We start from the raw sequence: 17,785 nt of genomic DNA on the forward strand, positions 1-17,785 counted from the left end.
AGTTAGGCTGGGGCAATGAGAAAGCTTCACAAGCAACCCAAGAAGTTGGACTTGTGGTTGGGGATTATACATTAATTCTTACTTCCCACTTGATTTGTCCATGTCATAATCACAGAGTATTTCACAACCACTAAGTATCAAGTGCGTGATGTGATGAAAAGTCATAAGGAAAGTCAATACCAGGATTTCTCATTGGTCAGTAATACTTATTGACCATTTGCTATTCAAAAAACCTGTGTTACCAGCTAACTTGCTGCTTCCCAAGTGTTAAATGCACACTCTGAATGAAGAGACTCCCCCAAACAGGCTTTGTGTGAGCAACATGGCTGTTTATTCAGCCGAGTGTGGGCAGGCTGAGTCTGAAAAGAGAGTCAGTGCAGGGCAGTGGGATAGGAGTTGGTTTTATAGGTTTGGGGTAGACAGTGGAAAGTTATAGAAGACAGTTCAGGGCAGTTTTTGCAAGCTGGGAGGGGGTCATAGGGCCTGGAGTCAAGAGGTTGACCAAGGTCAGTTACAAAGTCCAGTTGCCTTATCAGTTGAGATGAGAATAAGGAATAATAGAAGAATGTCTCAAAGTTAATTAGGCACTGCAGGGGTAGGTCATTCTTCCCCTTTTTGTGGTTTTCCAGTTATTTCAGACTTTCTAGTTCCAGGAACTCATCTGGAGTGTATGTGCAGGTCACAGAGGTTACCATGCCATCCATGTCACAGTCAGTTGGCCTTAAAGACCTTACACCACCCTCCTACAAAGGCATGTCTGTGGTTCCCTGTCTTTGGACACGTAAGAATTGGAGGCAAAGAAATGTGGACTTGGGAAAGTCTGAAGCCAGCTTGCCCCTTGGAGCCTCATGATCAACCAATCTCATACAAAAAAAAAAAAACAAACAAAAAAAAAAACCTTACACCAAGAACAGAAAGGCAACTTTGACCCAAAGGTCTGAATGCTAGGACTTTCAGCAGTGTATACAATATAGTTGTAAAACTTAAGGACAAGTTGAAATTTTTCTTACAGTCAGTATATTATGATGTCCTTTATACTAGTGTTAGGGGTATATGACTGAAAATTGACGATTTAGAAAGCAAGCTAAGTAATTATTGCCTCAAACTGTTAAGCAAATGTGATTTGGAGAGGGGACCATTCACTAGAACATGCAGTTAATTTCCAAGCAGTTGATAGACAGTTCCCTATCATTAGAAACTGTTGAACAGTATCTTTCTTTGGAGCTCTTCTCAGAATAATTATTTTATAAAGGGGACTGGGATGTACTACTGAGTACAGGTTAAGTCAGCTGCTCATTACTGGCCCAAGAGGAGCTGAATCTCCTCTTAGCAATCCTTTAAAATTAAAAGGCTATTCAGACTACATCAGAACAGCACTGTCTCCCATTGCCTGTTCTGTTAAAGCTCAGGGTCTTTCCACTCTACCTACAAGTAAACAATCAATATCCATCTGCATTGCTGTTAATCTTTTCCTCTATTTCCCTGGAAAAAAAGTTGCACAAGGAACAATGCTTTTCAAAGGAGAAGCAGAAATGCAAGACAGAAGCTATGCAGCAGATGAATCAGAACCAGCAACTGAAATATTCCTGTGGAAATAAATAAAGACCAACTGAATGAGAAAAGTTAAAGCAGTTAATTCAGAACTTGCCATAGCAAGGGAGACAGCCACCATCACGTGTGTTTTGGTGAGACTCCAAAGCAAGCAGAGGAGCAGGAAAGATTTAAAGTGGGAAAAAGGTAAGGTTTCAGGTGTGCCCTGATTGGAGGCTGCCTGCATAGGGGCAGGCTAACTAGAAGAAGAACATCTTACAGGATTGGTTAGTGGGGGCATATCTGGCTTTCCCTGGTTGGTCCTAAATTAAAAGTAAGAACAAAAATTAGAGGCCGGGTGCAGTGGCTCACGCCCTGTAATACCAGCACTTTGGGAAGCCAAGGAGGGTGGATCATTTGAGGCCAGGAGTTCAAAACCAGCCTGGCCAACATGACAAAAACACATTTCTACTAAAAATTTAAATATTAGCGGGGTGCAATGGGATGCTCTTGTAGTTCCAGCTACTCTGGAGGCTGAGGCACAAGAATCGCTTGAAGTTGGGAGGCGTAGGCTGCAGTGAGCTGAGATTGCACCACTGCACTACAGCCTGGGCTACAGAGCAAGACTCTATCTCAGGCCAGGTGTGGTGGCTCACGCCTGTAATCCCAGCACTTTAGGAGGCTGAGGCGGGCAGATCACCTGAGGTTTGGTGTTCGAGACCAGACTGACCAATACAGCAAAACCACGTCTCTACTAAAAATAAACATTAGCCGGGCATGGCGGTACACACCTGTAATCCCAGCTACTCAGGAGGCTGAGGAGGGAGAATCTCTTGAACCCGGGTGGCGGAGGTTGCAGTGAGCTGAGATCGCACCACTGCACTCCAGCCTGGGTGACAGAGGAAGATCCTGTCTCAAAAAAAAAACAAAAAACCTATTTCAAAATAAAAAATTTAAAGAAGCTGTAAGTTATTAATCATGTCCTGGAGCTTCTTAGTACAGAAACTACTGTTTAGCTTCCTGGATTATTCTAGAGATAGCAGTGTGATTTCCTCCAAGTCTGAGAGAGCAGGCTGGCTCCCTGGGCTGTTTATTATGGAGACGGGGCTGTTTCCTGGGTAGGTTGCTGCAGGCTGTGGGCCAGAGCTCCATTTTTACATGTGGTCCAGCTATTGCCCATTTGTGTACACAGTCTCTCAATTTCCAAGAAGGTCAGCAGTCTCCCCGCTCCTTCAAAACTCCTCTGCATGACAAGGTATAGTCCAGTGTCCCCTCACTTCTTCTTCCACTTGCCAGCCCGCGCCCCTCTCCTAAGGCCCAACAATGCTAAATCTTCCCTTCATTTTTTCCTCACTGTAGCATCCCTCCTACCTCACCTATTTGAGCAAGACATTTCTTTTATATTTAAAATCCTTTTGAAAATCACCTTCGGCCCAGCTCAGTGGCTCATGCCTGTAATCCCAGCACTTTGGGAGGCCGAAGTGGGCAGATCATCTGAGGTTGGAAGTTCAAGAGCAGCCTGGCTAACATGGTGAAATCCCGTCTCTACTAAAAATACAAAATTAGCCGGGCATGGTAGCACATGCCCATAATCCCAGCTACTTGGGAGGCTGAGGCAGGAGAATTGTTTGAACCCAGTAGGCAGAGATTGCAGTGAGCTAAGATCACACCACTCTACTCCAGCCTGGGCGGCAGAGTGAGACTTCATCTCAAAAAAAAAGAGGCCGGGCGAGGTGGCTTACGCCTGTTTGGGAGGCTGAGGTGGGTGGATCCCAAGGTCAGGAGATCAAGACCATCTGGCTAACAATCACACCACTGCACTCCAGCCTAGGCAACAGAGTGAGACTCCATCTCAAAAAAAAAGGAAAGAAAATCACTTTCATGCAGTCTCTGATGCCAGCCCCCTCCCAAAAAACTCCTGTTTCCCTTTTCTCTCCAGTGTTTATGGGTCCTTGTTTACAAGTATACATACTTATCATGGGGTATTAACATAAATAACAGTGGCTATGTTTGTTTCCCAAGACTGTTCAGAGCCTGGGATAGTGCCACATGCAGAGAAGTGCTTAGTAAATGGTTCTGAAGGATAAAAGACAGAGCTATGCCTTCGAAAAACCGAGAGCAATGCCAGTCAACCAGACAGAAGAGTTTCATATCATCTGCTTGGCCCTGGGTGATAGCTTTCTCTCCTCAGGCCCTCTTTTATTTTAAATTTAGAAACACAGCAGAGGCATTTCAGAACTGTGTGCATCCTCTACATTTGGAAAAACAGTTTCCCAGCTCTGTTTGAGGAGTGATAAAATTATATATAACACCCGATGTTATATGTATATAGACATTAAATAACATTTAATAGTTATCATAGATGAGAATTTAATTAAATCAGTATCTAGATCTGTAAATGAAACCCAGGTACTGATTTAATTAAATTTTCACCTATGATAGCTATTAAACTAAAGCCACATGGTAATAAAAAGAATGAAATCAGCCTTGCACATTCACAATCAGAACTACAAAATAAATTGGGTAAGCATAATAAAGGTGAACATAACAGCATCGCAATATGGCAATGCCCTTACCTAGATTCAGATTGGCTCCTGAAACACCTCAGATTATCTACCAGGAAAGCCTGATGTGGCTCGAGCTTTTGCCCAGTACCCAGTACCAGCACTATAATAAGTTCTATTCAATTAAAATAAATATATGGCTGGGCACGGTGGCTCACGCCTGTAATCTCACCACTTTGGTGGCCAGGGTGGGCAGATCACCTGAATTCAGGAGTTCAAGACCAGTCTGGCCAGCATGGTAAAACTCTTTCTCTGTTAAATACAAAAATTAGCCAGGCATGGTGGTGCGCACTTATAATTCCAGCTACTTAGGAGGCTTAGGCAGGAGTATCGCTTGAACCCAGGAGGCAGAGGTTGCAGTGAGTCAAGATGGTGCTACTGCAATCCAGCCTGGGCAACAGAGCAAAACTTCCTATCAAAAAAAAAAAAAAAAAAAAAACAAGCAAAATAATTTTTTAAACTGTCCATTATAAAGCTTTCAAATATATACATGGCTAAAATCAGTCCACAGCTATTTTAAAACTGCAACAATACATGCACTAATGCTCTCTTTTAAGATATTCACCCAGTTTATCTGGGTTCAAATTCTAGATTCGAAAAGAGTGGTCAGGAGGGCCATTATGTGTAAACGCCAAATCTGAAGAGTGTGAAACTATTCTGTTAATTTTATAAGTTCTGAGTGTTTACTCTCTGTAATCTTGATCTCATCTGAAATCTCTGTAGAAGACAAAAACCCATCATCATCTCCCTGGAACTCAGCCAATAGCCAGAAAGGATACAAATAATAAATGCCACTTCTCATTTGCATCCTGCTTCATGGTTTATAAATCAGTTCACGTGAAGTCATGTGGGCCACAAACGGTGGGTGAGATATAATCAAACATCTGCTGAGTTCTTTATCTTAAAAGATAGCAGTCATTATCAGGGTGGGGGACAGACATGAGAATTTGCACAGTTCTCTGTGAAGCTCATAAAATTGTATGCAATCTTAAAAAGTAGCTAATGGGACCATCTCCCCTACAGCATATGAACATGTTTCTTCCTGCCTCCCTCCAGCATGCCCTACAAAATAGTCCCGGTAATCGCCGTGTTACCAAGTCAGCTGTTCCTGGCTGCTCCTTTCCCCGACCTAAAGAAAGATTCAAGTTCAAGTTTATGCTGGAGAACCCCCTAGGCAACTGGCCAACTCCCTCTCAGGCCATTCCCTCCTCCCACTTCCTAACCTGCAGTCCAACAGCCTTTTAAAATCCTGTGCTGATTATTTTTTATCCTTTGGGATGCTGGGACTGGGACCCTGAAGCCCAGGCTCCTTTTGGCAGATGGCTCTCTCTGGCTTTGCCAGGAGGGGCACTAGAGGAAGGGAGCTGTTGGCTTCCTGTTCCAAGAGTGACCAAGATCACAACACCTCATCCCGGCAGCAGCAGTTGCTTCCAGTTTTTCCAACATTTCCAGAATCAGCCTCACCGCCTCCTCCCTGTCTCTCCCTGCTCAGAGACACCGGTGCTAACTGGCTGGCATCCCCTCCTCAACATGAGGCATCGGGCCAGCCAAGCGGGACCTTCCTAGCCCTGAGGGCTGACTCCTCACCCTGCAGGGCCTGCTCCAAGCCTCTAAGTTTCAAAAAATCTTTGTCTCTGACTTCTGTTCACCCAGCCCTAGAGGTGATTGCTGTTTCCTATTCTTCTTTTTTTTTTTTCTAGACAGAGTCTCACACTGTCACTCTGGCTGGAGAGCAGTAGAGTAATCTCAGCTCACTGTAACCTCTACCTCCTGGGTTCCAGCGATTCTCCTGCCTCAGCCTCCCAAGTAGCTAGGATTACAGGCATGCACCATCTGGCCCAGCTAATTTTTGTATTTCTAGTAGAGAAGGGGTTTCACCTTGCTGGCCAGGCTGGTCTTGAACTCCTGGGCTCAAGTGATCTGCCTGCCTCCACCTCCCAAATTGCTGGGATTACAGGTGTGACCCGCCTTGCCTGGCCTATTTCCTATTATTCTTACCGCTGTGATACCTGAGTATCCCCTCATGCCTTTCTCTTCCTTAATACCTGGCTAACAATCCTTTATATTAAGCTACCTGTTGGAATTTCTGTCACAGTTTCTATCTCCTGACTGGACTCAGACTAATACAAGTCCCATACAGGAACTCTTTCCTTCTGCTTTCATATGAACGATTAAGAATGCAGTTGCTATTGCAATCTCCCAGGAAGTCTTTATGTTTATTAATTCCTGTTCCAGAGGCTGGGCCTCAGCTTGCTAGCCTCTGAAATTGGTTGTGTCAGCAAAAAAACAAAAGGAAATCTGTCCCTCATGTCACTATCATGAGGAAAGAGACATCTGAGCCAGCATGACCACAATTAGCCTGCCACAATTTCATGGATGCTGGAAGGCACAAAACCTCTGAGTCAGAGACAGAGGGCTTTCTATTCATGGCCATAGCAGTAGCCAGAGTGTCAGTATTCCCCAACCCCCAACTGCCACGTGACACCATGAAGAGGACTAGGTGATATCTGCATATGCAATGGATTGAGTTACAGAGGGAATCCTGGTCTTAGGAAATTCATATATTTTATGTAAGCTTGCCTGCCCTGTTCTCCACAGAGAGCCACTATGTCTCTTTTCCAAGGCTGTTTGCTACACAAATGTCCTTGAAAATAAAGTCCAGCACAAAAGAAGCAAGGGGACTCTGGAATAACTATCTCCCAACACTCATCTAGAGCTTGGATGTAAACATGGACTTCCACTGAGAGTAATTAGTTAGATAATTCAATTGGTTTCCATAGCAGAGATCTATCAACAGGAACTACAGTAGTTGAGCCTTTGGGCCAGGGTTCCCCCAGTCCTTTCTTGTTTTTTTGTTTTTTTAATGGAACAAACCTGTTTCACTCAATAGTTTTTTGTTTTTTGTTTTTTGAGACAGAGTCTTGCTCTGTTGCCCAGGCTGGAGTACAGTGGAACGATCTTGGTCCACTGTAACCTCTGCCTCCCAAGTTCAAGTGATTCTCCTGCCCCAGCCTCCCTAGTAGCTGAGATTACAAGCATGTGCTACCACACATGGCTAACTTTTGTATTTTTAGTAGAGTCAGGGTTTCACCATGTTGGCCAGGCTAGTCTCGAACTCCTGACCTCAGGTGATCCCGCCCGCCCTGGCCTCCCAAAATGTTGTGATTACAGGTGTGAGCCACCACGCCCCAAATCCCTTTCTTATTGACATAGATATGGTTTGGATATTTAAGTATTGTTAGTCAAGTCTTGTTCTGGCCAGTAACTAAACTACCCTGTCTCTATAAAGTGAGTGCATTTTCTGGGCATTACCAATTATGAGATTTAGAGGGCAGTCCTGTTTGCAAGTGGTTGGAAATTACCTTATTCTCTATCCTTTGGCACCACCTATCCCCAATTCCATAAAAAGCCTTAGTTTAAAAATAAAATTGCTGGCTCTCTGCTCCGCCTGTTCGACAGACAGCCGTCTCTTGCCTCTCATTGCCAGCCACATCCCTGAGACACCATGGGGAAAGTGAAGGTCGGAGTCAACAGATTTGGTCATATTGGACGCCTGGTCACCAGGGCTGCTTTTAACTCTGGTAAAGTGGATATTGTCACCATCAATGGTCCCTTCATTGACCTCGAATACATGGTCTACATGTTCCAGTATGATTCCACCCATGGCAAATTCCATGGCACTGTCAAGGCTGAGAACGGGAAGCTTGTCATCAATGGAAATCCCATCACCATCTTCCAGGTGCGAGATCCCTCCAAAATCAAGTGGGGTGATGCTGGCGCTGAGTACGTGGTGGTCCACTGGCGTCTTCACCACCATGGAGAAGGCTGGGGCTTACTTGCAGGGGGGAGCCAAAAGGGTCATCATCTCTGCCCCCTCTGCTGACAACCCCATGTTTGTGATGGGTATGAACCATGAGAAGTATGACAACAGCCTCAAGATAGTCAGCAATGCCTCCTGCACCACCAACTGCTTAGTGCCCCTGGCCAAGGCCATCTATGACAACTTTGGTATCGTGGAAGGACTCATGACCACCGTCCATGCCATCACTGCCACCCAGAAGACCGTGGATGGCCCCTCCGGGAAACTGTGGCATGATGGCCGTGGGGCTCTCCAGAACATCATCCCTGCCTCTACTGGCACTGCCAAGGCCGTGGGCAAGGTCATTCCTGAGCTGAACAGGAAGCTCACTGGCATGGTCTTCCGTGTCCCAACTGCCAACGTGTCAGTGGTGGACCTGACCTGCCGTCTGGAAAAACCTGCCAAATATGATGACATCAAGAAGGTGGTGAAGCAGGCGTCAGAAGGCCCCCTCAAGGGCATCCTGGGCTACACTGAACACCAGGTGGTGTGCTCTGACTTCAACAGCGACACCCATTCTTCCACCTTCGATGCTGGGGCTGGCATTGCCCTCAACGACCACTTGGTCAAGCTCATTTCCTGGTATGACAATGAATTTGGCTACAGCAACAGGGTGGTGGACCTCATGTCCCACGTGGCCTCCAAGGAGTAAGACCCGTGGACCACCAGCCCCAGCGAGAGCACGAGAGGAAGAGAGGCCCTCACTGCTGGGGAGTCCCTGCCACACTGAGTCCCCCACCACACTGAGTCCCCCACCACACTGAATTGCTCCTCCTCACAGTTTCCATGCAGACCCCTTGAAGAGGGAGGGGCCTAGGGAGCCCCACCTTGTCGTGTACCATCAATAAAGTCCCCTGTGCTCAGCCAAAAAAAAAAATAATAATAATAATAAAATTGCTTTCTGCTGTTTTTCCTTAATATAAAACTTAAAAAACCTATTTTAAGTTGTTGTAAAGATTATATCTTTACAACACACACTGTGGTTTTTAGAATGTTAGGAGAAAAATGCTACCTTAAATGTTAGTAGACTAAGACTCTTGACCTCCTCCATCAGTGTCAAATGTGAGATCATAGCAGATGCCTGGCCTGTGTAGTCAGCACTCAATAAATAGTACTTGTATTGTCAGGACTCTGGCAAATAAGAGAAAAGAATCTGAGCAAAAAATAGGAAATTATAAGAATAGCAGTATCTTCCAGAAACCCGCAGGCAGAAATGCAGCCAAGTTCGGAGTACCTACCCTGCCCTTGCCACTCTGTACAGTGTGACCCCATTCGTTGCTGCTCACTCAGCTACTATGTGCCAGGCACAGTGCCTGAGGCCGGAACACAATAGGAAACACAAACGATACGGTTTTTTACACTGTAAAGCACAGAGGTTACAGTCTAGTGGAGAGAGACAAATCAAATTATCATGCAAAAAAAGAAAAAAACTGCCACTGTGGTAACTGCTGAGATGGGCAAGTACATGGTGCTGAGTGTGTATAAAAGGAGGACCTGACCCACGGAGGGAGGTCAGCAAAGGCTTTCCTGAGGAAGCGATGACCAAGCAGAGACCCAGGTTTAAGCAAGCAATAAGACAATAGGGAAACGGGAAGAGCTTTCCAGGCTTAGAGAAGAGCAAACACCTCCTGGCAGGCGGAAGCACGCTGAGGAAGCACGGCTGGAGCTAGGGAAGATGCGGGGACCTGCCAGACCACAGTAAAACCGAGGTCACAGAACAAGAATTCTGCCCACAGCTACAGCTTCTGGGATACTTTCCTTACACCACCACCTTCCTAGTCAACAGACAGCATTTTCTTTCCTCTCAAAACCGTCTCCTGGGACAGAGCTCCATTAGCTAATGCTCATTCCAGAGTATAAAAGAAATCACAAAGTAGAACACAAAAAGAAAATGCAAAAACTTGAGCCACAAAAACTGAAGAGCTCACTATGGAAGTTTCCTTTGTTGAGTGTGCTCGGGAGTCTTGGGGATGGTCTATGTCAGTGGTATTCAAAGTGTGGTCCCTGGACCAGCCACATCAGCATCTCCTAAACACTTATTAGAAATGCAAATTCTCAGGCCCCACTCAAAACCTATGAATTAGAAATATGGGAGGTAGGGCTCAGCAATCTGAATTTTAACAAACAAAAAGCCCCATAGGGGCTTCTGATCTACAGATAATAGTCTAAATCAGTGCTTCCCAAACCTGTCTGATCATCCGAAGCATCTAGGAGATTGTTAAAATATTCCTGGGCCACACCCCAATACCTACAAAAATTGAAATCTGAGGGTAAGGCTTGGGAATCTATATTGAGATGATAGCCCTAGTTTGAGAACCACTGGTCTATATCAAAGTAACACAGTGTCTGTCTGACAGAATGAGCAATTAATTTCAAGTGCTATTTGTCCCTGCCAAGTAATTAAAGGTAGTAAGTACCTCAGGCTCTATCAGTCAAATTCAGTACATTATTTCATTCATATCTTCCATCTCCTTAGCTGTTCAATTTTAAAACAATATATCTTAGAGATTTCCCATTTTGACATTTATTGAGAAATTTTTCCTTGTCTCTCAGTCTCATATCATCACGACCACCACAAACTGTATGAGATTTAGTAAGTGCTTACCAAATTCAAGCATTATGCTTTTAGCTGCAGTCTAAAAATCTGTTCTGGAAAATGTCAGTTTCAAAATATCAAAAAGAAAATCATCCAACCTTGTAATACAAATAGGCACCCAATTCAGAACTTTTTCTTTTTTCTGCCTCTGAGAGGAAATGCATTTTCTATTATTGTGATTCAGCATTGTTTTATTTATTTATTTAGAGACGGAGTCTCACTCTGTTGCTCACGCTGGAGTGCAGTGGCACGATCTCAGTTCACTGCAACCTTCACCTCCTGGGTTCAAGCAATTCTTCTGCCTCAGCCGGACAAGTAGCTGGGATTACAGGCATCTGCCACCATGCCTGGCTAATTTTAATATTTTTAGTGAAGATGGGGTTTCACCATGTTGGCTACGGCTGGTTTCAAACTCCTGACCTCAAGTGATCACCCACCTTCACTTCCCAAAGTACTGGGATTACAGATGTGAGCCATCACACCCAGCCTAAGCATTGTTTTACATAAACATACAAATAAATGTGGGATGAATTTATTATGTTTGCAAATAAAAAACCTTCCAGAGCTGAAAGAAGAGTTATTATCCTAGATTCATTTTCAAGTATCAGCATTTCGAAGAACTTTTCCATATGCTGACATTTATGCAGCTGATCTACAAATAATATTGACTGGTCTCTTAGAGGTAATTTTACATTTCTCAGAAGCTCTTAAGCAAGATAATGATATGTGACACATTTCCTTCAAGATTTAAGAAGGCCGCAGCCCCATAAGAAGAGGGAAAAAAATGAGTGGTCACTTTAATATGTAAAAAGTGTCCAATTATTGGTTAGGATAGTTTCCGCGCTTACAGCCAGCAACCTCTGAGGATATAAAATCAGAATGTATAAAGTAGCTGCTACTGCGACTCTAATAAAACAAGGAAGCAATTTAATAGTTGTAAGAAAATGGAAAAAAGCATAAGAAGGAAGAAAAGGTAGGCTTGAGTAAATTACTCTGCCCCTGAAGATAGCGAAAAGAAATCACTAACTGTAAAACTGCATAGTAATAGTGAACTGTTTGCAGTGGTATGGTATTATCATGTTCAAAGGAAAAAAGCCCTCCAAAACCTGGAAGGCATTATCAAGAAGATAGCCCATTTTACCTATAAAAGTAAGGGGATTAGAGCAAAAACAAACAAAAAAGTTGGAGGTCCTCTTTTCTACTTCTATAAAATGGAGAATTTAAAAGAAAAACATGACAGATCCCTATCTCATACCATATGAAAAACAGACTAAAGACTGATATGTAATATCACAAAATAGAAAAAAAATATGTATTTGGGGATGACACAAAGCCCCAAAGCCAAAGAAAAAGTAATAGATCCAACCTCTGCAAAAGTTAAAATACTAGCATTGAAATACTTAACAAAAGATTGAGATCTATAACAATGTATTTGTACAAATCAAGAAGAAAAAGCACTAGGCATGGTGGTTCACACCTATAATCCCAGCACTTTGGGAGGCCAAGGCAGGCGGATCACCTGACGTCGGGTGTTCGAGGACAGCCTGGCCAACATGGAGAAATCCTGTCTGTACTGAAAATACAAAATTAGCTGGGTGTGGTGGTGCATTCCTGTAATCCCAGCTGTTCGGGAGGCTGAGGCAGGAGAATCGTTTGAGCCCGGGAGGCGGAGGTTGTGGTGAGTGGAGATCACTCCATTGCACTCCAGCCTGGGCAACAAGAGTGAAACTCTGTTTCAAAAAAAAAAAAAAAAGGTAAGCAAAGCAACAGGATTAGAGAAAGGATTAAAGGATTAGAACAGATAATTCACAGAATACAAGGGCCAAAACTATATATATTTGAAAAAAAAAATGCATGGCTTCACTAGTGTCAGGGGAATGCAAGAAAAAAAAAGGCATTCTCACCTGACAGAGTAACATTACCATATTTGCTGCTGTGGGATGTTCTTGTCTCTCCGTAAGATCATCTAAATGCAACTGTGTTTCGTTTGAAAAGTCCAACGCTGGGATCCCTGCACTACTGCTTTGGACTGGGAGCTGCGGATTGACTGGATCAGTCCTCAGGATAAGAGGGTGCTCCGGAAGGAAAGGCACAACTCCCCACCCAAAGTCATGTGGGGTATGAAAAAGGAGGCCGGGACACTACCTGGTCCTTCTTCCAGTCTCACATTCTCCTGAAGCACCTGAGTGATAAAGCCCCAACTGAACTCTGAGGAAATATTTAATTTTTTTTTCTAAATTAGGATACATCTTACACACTGGCACATTTCATGCATTGGCAAAACTAGTAAAAAAGATTTATAATACATTGGTAAGAACACGGGTAAAAAGAAATTCACATGTACTAGTCAAAGAATAATTTTCTGATAGTATAAAACATAACAAAGTAAGCACAGGTCAAAAAACTTATTTAACTTATTACCAAAGGATCCCACGAGATGACAAAACAGAATGTCACACAAGAATGCTGGAATAAGATCTCATAGTTAAATGCTAATGCAGTTAATGTTCTACAAGGCTAAAAAACTGTTAACTTCTTTTCTATCACAGAAAAATAACATGCCATTCTACCAGATAATCGTTTGCAGTTTATCAATATTGTACAAGTTAACATCTAGCTCTAGAGTCTGGGTCCTAATCAACAGCAAATCATAGTCACATTATGTCAGCTACTCATTAGGTGAGTTTGTTTGACAGTTCTCTAGTACACCATTTCTCAAACTTTTTCATTGTTGTCAATTTTTTTTTTTTTTCTTTTTTGAGACAGTCTCACTCTGTCACCCAGGCTAGAGTAGCAGACTGGCTTACACCTGCAATCCCAAAACTTTGGGATGCCAGGGTGCGCAGATCACCTGAGGTCAGGAGTTCGAGACTAGCCTGGCTAACATGGTGAAACCCCATCTCTACTCATGCCTGTAATTCCAGCACTTTAGGAGGCTGAGGCCAGAGGATGGCTTGAGCCCAGGAGTTCAAGACCAGCCTGGGTAATGCAGTGAGATGTCATCTCTAAAAAACAAAATAAAATAAAAATTAGCCAGGTGTGGTGGCACCTGTAGTCTCAGCTACTCAGGGGGCTGAGGTGGAAGGATCCCTTGAGTCCAGGAGGTCAAGGCTTCACTGAGCCATGGTCACACCACTGCACTCCAACCTGGCGATAGAGCGAGACCCTGTCTCAAAAAAAAAGAAAAAGGAAAAAAAAAAATACCTAAACTAAAAACAAGGTAACAAGACAGAACGACAAAATGCAATATGGTATCTCAGACAGAATCATCAAAAAGGACATTCCAGAAAAACTGATGAACTCCAAATAAAGCCAGTAATTGCATGTTTTTGTAAAGTCTGGAAATACACACCAAACCCTTGACAACAGTATGTAAGAATTAAAAGTTCAGTTTTAAGAATTAAAAGATTAAAATAATCAGAAAAACTTCTAGATGCTATGCTGCAAATATTTTGTGACCCAGGAAATGGTGGCATTACCCACTAATAACCCAAGATGAGGACTGTCAGAAGCTGGGATGTGGAAACCTTCGCACAAAACTATGAAAGGGAAGTGAAGGCATTTGTACCCCTGAGCGTGTACAAAAGCTGATTTAAGCCAACTGGGTACAGGTCTATAGAAGACACTTGTCTCTCTTTATGAGACCCAGAAAGTGTTCCAAACATTAGGCACAACTGGTATTTCACCAGATGCACTGCCTGCAGAGTACGGTCTACAGCGACAGCTTTTCAACATAATTTTTTTTTTTTTTTGAGATGGAGTCTCACTCCATCACCCAGGCTGGAGTGGAGTGGTATGACCTCAGCTCACTGCAACCTCTGCCTCCTGGGTTCAAGTGATTCTCCTGCCTCAACCTCCTGAGTAAAAATAAGGCCAGACACAGCTACCTCCCGAGTAGCTGGTACTACAGGTGTGCACAACCACGCCTGGCTAATTTTTGTATTTTTAGTAGCGACAGGGTTTCACCATGTTGGTCAGGCTGGTCTCAAACTCCTGACCTCAAGTAATCTGCTTGCCTTGGCCTCCCAAAGTGGCTGGGATTACAGGTGTGAGCCACTGCACCCAGTCAAAAGCAGAATTTCAACTTGGGGTCTTCCTCCAGGGGCTCTCTGTACATTCTGAATATTTATCTTCTTTATTATTCCATTTATTCACATTTACCAAACCTCTCTTCCTGTAATTGAAAAAGCAATGGTCATTTGCTCTCTGTTCTACCCCCACAAGCAGTCTCCAGCTATGCTAAAGGAGACTGTTGTGGAATGAGTCTGCTCACAGAAGTGCCTGCTTCTACCAAGTTTCAGTGGCTTCTCCTTTCCCAGAGGGACCATTCAGTCCATTCTGACCTCTTGTTTCAGGCTAATAGTTATTGGACAAAGGAAGTGAATAGAGCAACTTTCAAAGGTTGGTAGAAAGTATGGACTCTGTATGGCTTTTCCTCTCCTTTCCCACAAAGAACCTGCTGACCACCTAGCTGAAGCTGGCAACTCCACAGCACTTGGTACCACCATCTTCACATTTAAATAAAAACTACTCAGCTCCACACTGCATTTCAGAAATTAAAAGTCTATTTTTTTTTTTTTTTTGTAATGAAAAAGAGGAAGATGGCCAAACACGGTGGCTTATGCCTGTAATCCCAGCACTTTGGGAAGCCAAGGCAGGCAGATCGCTTGAGGTCAGGAGTTAGAGACCAACCTGGCTAACATGGTGAAACCCGATCTCTACTAAAAATACAAAAATTAGCCAGGTGTGGTGGTGCATGCCTGTAATCCCAGCTACTCTGGGAGGCTGAGGCAGGAGAATTGCTTGAACCCGAAAGGCAGAGGTTGCAATGAGCTGAGATTGTGCCATTGCACTACAGCCTGGGAAACAGCAAGATTTCATCTCAAAAAAAAGGAGGAAGGTTACAATACAGTAACTGGACTCTGGACTGTGCTTTTAAATATGTCCAAAATACCGTTTTCCAATATGGCTCTTTTGATATACAAAACAAGGAACAAAATGGAATATTACAGAATGATCTCAACTACATTATCTCAAAAAGTTTTAGGAACTTACTAAATAGTTGGTGGTATGAAAGTCCTTATCTTCTTATATATCAAAATACATAGGGATAAAAATAATCTCAAGTGAGATGGAGTAGGTGGGGAGAAATGGGTGAGGTGTAGATGACAAGAGAGGCCACAGATTGTTAAAGTGTTGGAGCTGTATGATGGTTGAGAGGGGTGTCGTGACTGGGCGTGGTGGTGCATGCCTGTAGTCCCAGCTGCTCAGAAGGCTCAGGCAGGAGGATTCTGTGATCCCAGGAGTTGGAGGTAACAGCGAGCTATGATCACGCCACTGCACTCCAGTCTGGGCAACAGAGCAAGACCCTGTCTCTTGAAAACGAAAAAAAGAAAGAGTAGTGTCATTACATTACTCCATTATTTTTACACATATTTAAAAATTTTCAAAATAAAATGCTGCTGTAAAACGTCATTGAAAGGACACAAAAAATTAAAGATGCTTGCTCAAAAAACAGGAATAGACTGGGAGCAGTGACTCACGCCTGTTCTCCCAGCACTTTGGGAGGCCAAGGCGGGATCACCTAAGGTCAGGAGTTCGAGACCAGCCTGGCCAACATGGCAAAACCCTGTCTCTACTAAAAATACAAAAATTAGCTGGGAGTGGGGGCGCGTGCCTGTAATCCCAGCTACTCAGGAGGCTGAGGCAGGAGAATCACTTGAACCCAGGAGGCAGAGTCTCAAAGAAAAACCGAAACAACAACAACAACAAACAAACAACCTGAGGAATATTTAAAGAGATTCTGTTAAAAGTCTGAGTTAAGGGCCGGGCGCGGTGGCTCATGCCTGTAATCCCAGCACTTTGGGAGGCCAAGGCAGGTGGATCACGAGGTCATCCTGGCCAACATGGTGAAACCCCATCTCTACTAAAAATACAAAAATAAGCTGGGTGTGGTGGCGCGTGCCTGTAGTCCCAGCTACTTGGGAGGCTGAGACAGGAGAATCGCTTGAACCCGGGAGGCGGAGGTTGCAGTGAGCCGAGCTCACGCCACTGCACTCCAGCCTGGTGCCTGGTGACAAAGCAAGACTCTGTCTCAAAAAAAGTCTGAGTTAAAACAGTTGACCACTTCTTTTCTTACACTCCAAATCCCTTGAAATGTCATATTTTAAAAGAACTAGAGTCACAACAATGAAGGAATACAAGAAAGAACAGTATCAGAATATCAGTGATTTTGAAAAATTTCTCATCAGTTACTCAGAGTGGTTCTCAAAGTGTGGTTCCCAACACCAACCACATCAGCTTCACCTAGAAACCTGTTAGAAAGGCAAATTCCTGAGCCACGTGCCAACCCTTCTGAACCACTGACTCTGGGAATGGGACTCTGCAATCTAGGTTTTAGCAATCCCTCCAGGTAATTCTGATGCACACTAAAGTTTGTGAACCACTGTCAAGCTGATCAGACCAACAAGAGAGGAAAACCTCAGCCCAAACTAGCCCAGGAGCCAACAATCAGAAAGGTCAGAGCCAGCCCAGGGATGCTGTAAGTTCAGAGTCAGGAGTGACAGGAAGCGAGGTCTGCAGCTGAGAGTTAAGCCTTACCTTCCTCACCTCCAAACCGAGTGGTGAGTGGGACTGGGAGATAGTCTGCCAAGGAGAGAAGAGCTCCATCCTCAGAATAAAGAGCTCTGTATTCTGGCAAAGAGATGGGAATGAAGAAGGGACAAGAGCCTAGATCTTCCGACCACTTCCCATCCGGGTCCTCTAAACCAGGGGTCCCCCGGCCCAAGTCTGCAGACCAGTATCAGTCCATGGCCTGTTAGGAACCAGGACGCACAGCAGGAGGTGAGCGACTGGCAAGCAAGTGTTACCTCCTGAGCTCCACCTCCTGCCAAATCAGCAGCAGCATTAGACTCTCCTAAGAGTGCAAACCCTGTTATGAACTATGCATGCAAGGGTTCTAGGTTGTGCACTCCTTATGAGAATCTAATGCCTGATAATCTGAGGTGAAAATTTAATCCAGAAACCATCCCCCTACCCTGTCCATTGAAAAACTGTCTTCCATGAAACCGGTCCCTGCTGCTAGAGGTTGGGGACCACTGCTCTAAATCTTGCCAGTTAACAAGCTCCCTTCTCAGTCAAGGTAAATGCAGAAAGACGGCTTACACAAATGCAGGGAAAACATACACCAACTACCAATATATTAATCAAGAACTCCCTCTTTCCTAAGAGGGAACA

At 44.0% G+C, this 17,785-nt stretch overlaps 1 non-coding gene and 1 pseudogene across 1 annotated transcript; both read left to right on the plus strand.

The window, feature by feature from the left end:
- Nucleotides 1–738: 738 nt before the first annotated feature.
- On the plus strand, nt 739–870 carry LOC135273893 (small nucleolar RNA SNORA38). Its single transcript, XR_010341681.1, has one exon. It is a non-coding gene; the product is annotated as a small nucleolar RNA SNORA38 (small nucleolar RNA).
- A 6,729-nt stretch (nt 871–7,599) lies between these two features.
- Nucleotides 7,600–8,701, plus strand: LOC105725908 (glyceraldehyde-3-phosphate dehydrogenase-like; annotated as a pseudogene).
- The last annotated feature ends 9,084 nt before the right edge of the window (nt 8,702–17,785 follow it).

The sequence above is a fragment of the Aotus nancymaae genome, unplaced genomic scaffold (assembly GCF_030222135.1).
Source record: "Aotus nancymaae isolate 86718 unplaced genomic scaffold, 86718_ANA_hifiasm-v0.15.2.pri h1tg000009l, whole genome shotgun sequence".
In the NCBI taxonomy this organism is placed as follows: Eukaryota; Metazoa; Chordata; class Mammalia; order Primates; family Aotidae; genus Aotus; species Aotus nancymaae.